The following is a 9548-nucleotide window of genomic DNA, read 5'->3' on the forward strand; positions in this document are numbered from 1 at the left end:
AGGATGCTATAACAGAATACCATAGACTAGGTGGCTCATAAACAATAATAATTTATTTCTCATAGTCTGAAGGCAGTCCAAGATCAAGGCATCAGCAGATTTGGGCTCTGGTGAGAGCCACTTCCTGGTTCATAGATGTCTTCATGTTGCAACCTCAGATGGTGGAAGGGATGAAGGAGCTCTCTGCAGTCTCCTTTATAAGGTCACTGATCCCATTCATGAGGCCTTCACTTCAATATTTAGCACTTCCCAAAGGTTTCACTTTCTAATGTCATCATATTGGTGGTTAGGATTTCAACAAATGAATTGTTGGAGAAACACAAATATTCAGCCTATTAAAGTCCGTCTCCAACTCAGACCCAGGGGAAGAGTGGGAAGTAGATCTGGAGGAAAAAATCAGAAACTCTACAACAGGTTCCATCCATTGTGATCCTCAGCATGCATTCTTGTCCTTAATTCAAATGAAAAATTCATGTCATCAGCATATAAACCATTTAATTCTGATTGTTACCCATTCATTCATGTTTCCACCTGAAAACTAAATGTTAGCTAGCATTATTATTCTTCATATAATGAAGAGGGATAGAAATAATAAGAAAAAGAAACAGATAAAATATATATAGTACAGCACTTCTATAGTTGTTAACTAGCCTAAAGCTGGTAGTCATGGCTATCTGCTTTCCCCACTCATTTCAAAGTCCTTTTACCGCCTGATCACGTGTCAGCTGGATTCTTTAGTTGGTAGGGAAATCCAAATATTTTATTTCCAGGGTGTACTAGTCTTTGCCGACCTTGTCTTTACTGGATTGCCACAGCTTTACATCGAACAGGACTATTTGTCATAGGAATGTTATAAGGTACTCTAGTGACTCTCTGGGTTCTAAACATAATCTTCCTTGCATTCACTGTAGAGTGGAAACCTAATTTCCCACTGATTAACAGAATTAGGCATCCTGGCTAGTACGGTCACATGAAAGGTGGAGAGGAGGTGAGGAAGTAAAGCTAGATCCCAAATAAAAGGACCACATCCCTCTGTCTCTACTCCATACCACTATGATCTACTCTCTATTGCACAGAGTGACATTCCTAAAGCAAATCTGATAGATCACATCCCTCTTACAGTTCTTCATTGTTCCTGGAAAAAGGCCTATGCTCTTTATATCTTGGCCATTATCTCTAAATTCTGGCTTTCTGTCCAAGAGAGGCAGAATTCTTTTACCACCCCCCCCCATTTCCACATGCCCCCTTATAGACACAGGCCTGTAAACGTCTTTCAGTTTTATTGTTTTCCACATGCTGAGGTTATTCTTCACTTGCAAGACTGTCATTCAGCAAAGAAAAATTAGATCATCCCATTTACATATACATAAAAAGAAAACAGCTAACATAACCTATTTATCCTTAAAAACCTTTCTGGAACAATTAACTAATAAATAGACAGTAAACACATGCTATATATTAATCCCTTGGAAAAGGTGCAACAATGAATACAGTGGTGTAAAATAACATTTGTGTCTTCAGTTAGCCTTATAAATAATATGGAGACAATATTCTTAGACATTAAAATAAAAATTAAAAATGATAAAAGATACAAACACTAAGATCAAAGTAACAACAGAAGTTCCTTCATATGCTTTCATATGACCATCTATGATTGCCAGGAAATAACCTAAGGTGGGGGTAATGCAGTTTGTAAGCAGAAGAAATACAAATTTTGGAGACAAATAGACCTGTGGTCCACTCCTAATCCTTTTCCTAACTGTAAAACGACCAAACCACTTAACCTTCCTAAATCTGTTTCCTCAATGATGAGGTATCATGCAGCATGATCATAGGATTAAATGAGTTGCTCAAGAGGAATTGCTGTTATTAAGATAAGATTTCCACCTGGAACACAGATATTTAAATGAGAGGCACCTAGACTGGAATCCTGTTAAAAAGAAAACCACAGTCCCAAGATGGAGTCAGTCATGCTATGCCAAATCACCAAACCAGGGCTTAATACCTAATCTAATTTCAGTTTCAACCTCTTTCAGAAATGTAGTTTTAACAGACCAGGAATTTTCTGGTCACCAATGAGATCATCTTCCAGGCGCCCCTCTCCATTCCCCAAAAGAAGTTGAAGTAATAAAAAAAAAAAAAAAGAAGTTAAGGTAATCTGCATGATTAGACCCCCTGCCCACTCCCCTTCAGGGAAAGAACCTTGGCTGATGCAATACTTTTTTTTGCTAATGATTTCTTGTCCTACCCTCCTTCCTAAAAAACCTTTTCCATTCTTAACTACTCCTCTCCAACCTCTCTTCAACTTGCTAGGTGAGATGATGCCAGATTCATGAATAGCTTTAAAAACCCTATTAGATCTTCAAATTTACTCAATCGGATTTTTGTTTTTTAACACCCTTGAGATGTAAATGACCATTCTGCAGACAGAGGGCCCCTGACTGGTGAGGAACTGAAGAGAAGAATCCCATCTCTATCCATCTTGGAGGAAGAAAAATCTCTGGAAAGAAAAGTGGCTTCTAGCATCTTAAGAAGAATGGGAGATACATTGAGTCCTATGGGCCGCACAGAAAAAGGGTGAGGTGAGAAACTGAAAATGTATCTCTTAATTGCTAGGAGGCATATTAAGGTCTCCAACATTTGATGGATTTCCAAGAGAATTGTATACCTGATATATGCTCTAGACATAAATGGTAACTATGGGTTTGCTAAGGTCTTATGCTGGGTATTGAGAGATGGCAAGATTTAGGTGGATCTGAAGGATAAGTATGTGAACAAGTGAGCAAAGGCCAGGACACAGAAAAACAGTATGTCAGTTTTCCTGGGGCACATCTATTTCACTGGAAGCTATGAGTGCAGAGAAGAAAGATAAACTGGGAAGTGATTAGGATCCAAGCTGTGAAAATCTTTTAATGATAGGATCAAAACAACCATTGCTCTAGGCAATGAAAGACCATCATAAGGTTGTCAGCAGAGAAGAGAGAGGACAAAAGTGAAGATTAATTCCGGGGGATTTTTCTGTATAGCTTCTAAAGAACCTAGAATAAGCCTGAGAGGGTAATTAACCAGAACATTCATTTCCCCAAACAAAATGAACTTTTATAGCCCTTTAGAGTTTTCAAAGTACTTTTCATACATCTACTTTCATTTTACTTTCCCAGCAAGTTCCAGAATCATGTGTTAATCTCATTTTACAGCTAAAGAACGCAAATATATCACACAAGGTCCAAACAGGAAACAGATGGCAAACTCGAATTAGAGTAATTTAAAGTGTTTATTTACAACAGGTCATAAAAGGATAGTGGAGGTGTAGAGAACCTGGGGCCAGTAATAGTGGGAAATCTGTAACCACTCGTAGGCCAGGAACGGTGAGGAAAGCCAGCCGTACTGGAACCTACAAGGAAAGAATTGTGTAGAAGGGATTGCCATGAGATGAGCAGTGCCTTTGGCAGTGAAACATCAGCCCGCCAAAGCAACCTCCTCTGAAGGAAGTGTCAGGGGAACAAAAACCATGATTTTGTTTTCTGCCTCCCCTTTCCTGTTAAGGGTCCCATTGGCTGGACACAACTAGAAGGTAATGACCCAGGAGTCTGTTGATGCAGGCCATAGCTTTTCCCCTTCAACATCTTCTCACATCTTTCCTCCACATGAAAAGTTTATATCCCTAACACGAAAGACACATGAAATCCCTTATGATTATGATTGTGTGTCATCATGGAGTGGTATTGATTCAATAATATCCCCTCATGATACCTAAAGTGTTAGCTACCTCTGGTGTTCTTCACATGTGACAGGAGGAAAAGTTGGGATGGGGGGAGAAAGAAGTGATGTGAAACATAATTACTACAATCCATACTTCTTTCTGATCATGAGGGTTAAATCAGTAACCATAGCACCAGGACAAGCTTCATGGGTGTACATCCCCTGCGGCCACATGGAACCCTAAACTTAGAAGGGTCCTGGACCTTGTCAACACTCTCCTGTTGATATACTGAAGCTCCTAATAATATTTGAGCAAGGGGCCCACATATTTATTTTGCCTTGGGTTCTGCAAATTATGTAGCCAATCCTGCATAGCTTCCTTTTTTTGTAAAGATTTATTTATTTATTCATGAGAGACACAGGGAGAGAGAGAGAGGCAGAGATACAGGCAGAGAGAGAAGCAGGCTCCTCGCAGGGAGCCCAGTATGGGACTCGATTCTTGATCCACATCCTGAGCCAAAGGGAGAAACTCAACCGCTGAGCCACTCAGGCAACCCAATAGCTTCCTTTTTCTAGCATCTAATCAAGTTACCTTAGCCTTTGTCAGAATTTGACCCAAACCTCCTTCCTTGTCTTTATTGGGTTTTCCATTAGATAACACAGTACTTAAAAAACGGCTTGTTAATATTCTGGGTTCCTGACAAAATCCTCCTTTATATAGCAGAAACCCATTTGGCCTTCACTAATTAGGATCAATTATTCTGGCCAGAACAGCAACCTCCAATTCTGCTTGTGGGTATAGCAGCCTGTGGAGCCCCAAAAGGTCAGGGGGGGGCAGTCCCAACCAATTCATTTGAATCATGACTGTACCCGCTTAGGGACTAGGACCTTCAAAATTATCTAGCCCAAAGTTATAAGTACCAGAAACAGAAATTCTTCAGATGAGTTATTGAGGGTTAATAATGAGAAAGATATCTCCTTCATCCCTGAATTCATGAATTCTGGCCATAGAATTAAAAGTCCCATACATTGGCAAAAGTTTAGGGCATATAACCAATGGTATATTGGTAAATGTTTAACAACCAGCTCTCTGAGAAAACAATAAGCCCTGATTTGTAAGCTTTGCCAGTTTCTGAGGTATAAATATTCCCACCATGGCTAATTTCAAGCTACTAACATCTGAACTCTGTTTTAGGAACAGATATGCAGTATATAGTATTTAACATGCTCATAAAATAGACAAAAATGAGCTCAAGAACATAGATAATACTTTATGTAGTAAAATAATTAGGAAGTGGGAAGTTTTGAATATTTATTACCTCTTTTTTTATTTATTTATTACCTCTTAAATACAATATTTAACTTTAGATTATAGAACCATAAATTAAGTATATATGTATTATATATATATATACCATTTATATATGTGTATACATGGCAAATATGTAAAGTTATTTCAGAATAAAAGTTTCTATACTTTGTATTTTAAAATCATTCTATATTTACAGGAGAATTGCAAAAAGAATACAGAGTTCCCATGTGCCCTTCACCCAGATTCTTCTAATATTTTATCTTACATGACTATGGTACATTTATGAAAGCTAAGAAATTAACACTAATGCAATATACAAACTAAATTGCAGACTTCATTTGAATTCCATCAGTTTTTCCACTAATATCCTTTTTCTGTACCCAAATCCAATAATCCAATTCAGAATACCACGTCACATTTAATATAATTTAATTTTTAACCACAGCTATGCTTAACAACTGACGTACAAAATTTCTGAACCGTTTTGCAACTGTTTATATTGTGACCAGGAGCAGATTTTTTACATTAGTTATAGCTGGCATTTAACTGGAGCAAGCCAGGCACCTGTCCTTATAAGCAGGTTGTATGGGCCTCAAAGAATGGCTATGTCAGTTTTTCCTCGCACTGAACACTGGGCTTGGATATTCTATTAGGTATTACAAAACAAAACAAAACAATATTTGTTTTTCACAGTATTTTTCAGCCAATGTACAAGATGATAAAGTACAAAGGCAACTAATATGTATGGGCTATGGAGTAGTCCTGTGTGATAGTAGTAGTACTAGTTTAAGTATTAGGTCTAGGTATCCAGAGATAGATCAACTGCCCTAAAATCTATGCCTGTTTCCATGGTTTTGGAACTGTATTTAAAGGTAAAGATAAAAGTAAAGGTAAAGGTAAAAAAAAAAAAAAAAAAAAAAAACTTTTAAAAAATTTTGTGCTTTGTCCAGAGGTTTCACAAGTAGGTTCTTGAGAGTTAAGAAAATTAAAGAATAAATAAATAAATAAAGATTGGTGTTATTGACAACAATAAAAAAAAAAAGAACATGGGCCTTTTATTATAAAGAGAATATGCTCTCTGGGGTACTGAAGTAGAGAAGAAATTCAATTAAATTATTGTAAACCTAGAGGTTTATAATACAACCCAAAAGTAATTAAATTTTTAAAAAGATAAAAGAAGGCTGGTTGATTATGCTGGGAAAGACAGATGTTCCCTCAAAAATTATTATATTAGAAGAAAGAAAGGAGAAGTGGAATCTTTAAGGAAAGGATAAATACGTATAAAATGGAGTAACTTCTAAATGTAGTAGAGGAGTAAGGTATTCTTCAAAAAAGTAGTAGAAAGCAGGGGTATGTTCAATGTTATTAGACCAGAACAATAACTAAGAGATCCAATGAAATCCAACCTAACAGAAGATGGAAAGCAAGGTCTCTAGACAAACCAGAATAACTCACTTATAAGAAACCAGGATTCAAATACCATAGAAAATGCCCTCTTTAAAGTATAGATACATTCTCTATTTTGGAACTATCTACCAAAGGCTGACACTGTCATGCAAGGTGCCCTAAAGACATTGGAGTTTCAGGTTGACAGTTATTATATCTGTGCCCTGAGTAAACATCATCTCCTAAAATTGCATTAGCATTATCTTCTGTGCTATTGCCTATATAGATGTATTTTGTATGGTATGAATGTGTGTGATGATTGGTATCATTTCTAATGATATTCACAATTTTAATCATATTTTTTTAGATTAACTGTAAAGAAATCAGAAGAAAAAACTCACATCAGTAAGGACCACATGTCTGATAGCTCTAAATATTTTACACTAAAACATAAACCAAGGAAAATGTTATTTGGAAAACATTACGTCAATCCAAGTATGACTGGTGGGCAATTTTATCATAATGAACACCTTGTAAGTGTAGCGTCACATTTCCAAAGTACATTCACGAAACAATTTCTGTTAGATACTGTCAGAAGTTCAGCATCCCTACCTCCCCTTCCAACAAAAACTCCCACAAAAAACTCCGTTTTAAGAGAAATAGCTCTCAAATTTTTTATAGTGAAAGTATTGCCAAATGAATCACAAACACATTTTGCCTTAGAGATATTATTCATAGCACCTGTCATGGTCAGCATCCTCCCCCCTTTTTAAAAAAGATTTTATTTATTTATTCATGAGAGACACAGAGAGAAAGGCAGAGACATAGGCAGAGAAAGAAGCAGGCTCCCTGCAAGGAGCCTGATGTGGGACTTGATCCCATACCCTGGGATCAGGTCCTGAGCCAAAGGCAGATGCTCAACCACTGAGCCACCCATGCGTCCCAGTGAGCATCCCCTTCTAAAGATGCCCACGCTCCATAATGAGGAAAGCATCTTATGGCTGCAGTGTGATGGCTAAACCATATGACCAGCCCCACAGCCACTGCTGAGTAGGCTAGGGGAGACACCTGACCTTCAGGAACAACCAATCAATTCGTAAGCTAGCCTGTGGCCTATGATTATACAGTCTAGTAATTAGCCACTCTCATTCTCCTTGGAAATTTGAACCATGACATATAAAGTAAACTGGTCAGCTGGTAATAGGAGGAGGAGTAAGAGACAAGAGTAACTGAATCATGTTAATAGTGGAGTATTAGAGCTCAAGTCACACCTTCTTGTCACTATAGTTAACTATCAAGCTACAGTCCCTGCCCCCTCCGGGGAGGCCCAATTATTTATTTTTTCCTGCAGTCCACATGGCCTGGCTATATAGATGAGATTTCTATTTCCCCTTCTACTTCATGTAGTTTTATTTTTTTTTAAAGATTCATTCATTTGAGAGAGAGAGAGAGAAAACGAGCATGAGAGACACCATGAGTTGGGGGGAGGGCCAGAGGGAGAGAATCTTCAAGCAGAATCCCTGCTGAGAACGGAGCCCCAAATAGGGTTCCATCTCACATTGTGAGAGCCAAAACCAAGAGTGCCACACTCAACTGACTGAGCCACACAGGTGCCCCTACTTCATGAAGTTTTAGAATAAATTCATTTGTCAAAAATCACCAAATGACTCCGTTTCTTGCAACTAAAAGTGCACCTTTCCCCATTCTCCCTGTAATCAGATTCATAACTAACTGGCCATTTCCCAGCGGTGTGTTTTCCTGAGATGTACTACAACCAAAGCAGAACTTTCCATGCATATTTTCCATTGTTGCATACTCTAATTTTTTTTAAAAAATGTTTTTACATGAGTGATTTAAAAATTATTATATTGAATCTTCTCTACTTCATATTTTTAAAAAGTTGATTATATGCAATCATCTATTATTTGTAAAATTATTTGTTGTATAGTTCATAAATAATTTTGTTTCACTTCTGAAGGCAGAGCTGTTGAGAGTTACTGTCATAAAAAGTGTATAGGTTAGAGGGCATCAATTATAACACTGGAAGTCAATCAACAGTCTTCTTGTTAGTAAACAGACAAAAGTTGAAAAACAACATATAGTGCTCTGGATCTGGGATCTGTTGGAAGCTCCCATTATCTTTGCTCAACCCTAAATGCACATACGATAAGGAAAAAAAACCCTGATCCTAACATTAGAAGGTACTGTGCCATTGGAATAGATATTCCCTGAGAGGTTTCCACACTAGCAGCTAATTTTTATAGCTTCTCCTACATTCCCATAGCATATTCAATCTCCCAGAAAAGATTTCTGCATTTTCTTTCTTAGACCAGGACTGGTTCTGAGGTTGAATGAGAATAAGGGGTTAAGAAAAGCTGCTACAGGCCAAGTTGCATAGCAGTAAAAGGAGCCTGCAATTGTTAGCCTATACTGTTCTTCGTCTAGCAAATTCAGTAATTTTGATCTTTCTGGTCCTCATTATCCTCATTAAAAATTAGGATACAATTCAGGCACACACATATACAATGAACATAATTAAATCATTTTACATTGGAAAGTAAGACTAGATCTTGTTAATTCTCATTCTAATTTAAATACGTCAGATTGGTCTACTTAAGCCTATTAAAATTGTGTATAACTGCTGGAACTTCTTAAGAACACCCAACAAGTAGTAATAGTGATCTACTCTTAATATAAACCTTCCACATACAGTAATTTCGGGAGTTTGGCTTCTTTCTTTGACAGTACAAATTAAGTAATTTTTCAAATAAAATTTGTCTCAACACTTACTGCCCTCACATTTACTGAACAACTGTGTTCCAGGCTTACATCTAGTAGGTGCTGGCAAAGGATATACAAGTTGTGCTTTCGTTTTCAAAGGAGACAATAACCTTCTGGAATCGTGAAAGTGATTGGCTAGGTGCTGAGAGCTACATGAAGCTACCTGCAGATAAACAGGGAGATGTGCTCCATCCAGTAAGGGTGGTCAAGAAATGGTTCCCCTACGAAAATGGTTCTTGAGATCTGACAAATAAGTCGGGGCTCATATGGGCAAAAAGTGTGCAGGGGGAAGACAGAGATGAAGATGGAGAGAGCCATCTCAGTGATGACATTTTGCAATATAGGTGAGGTCCGGAGCCTACAAGCA

Source organism: Vulpes lagopus, chromosome 3 (assembly GCF_018345385.1).
Source record: "Vulpes lagopus strain Blue_001 chromosome 3, ASM1834538v1, whole genome shotgun sequence".
NCBI lineage: Eukaryota > Metazoa > Chordata > Mammalia > Carnivora > Canidae > Vulpes > Vulpes lagopus.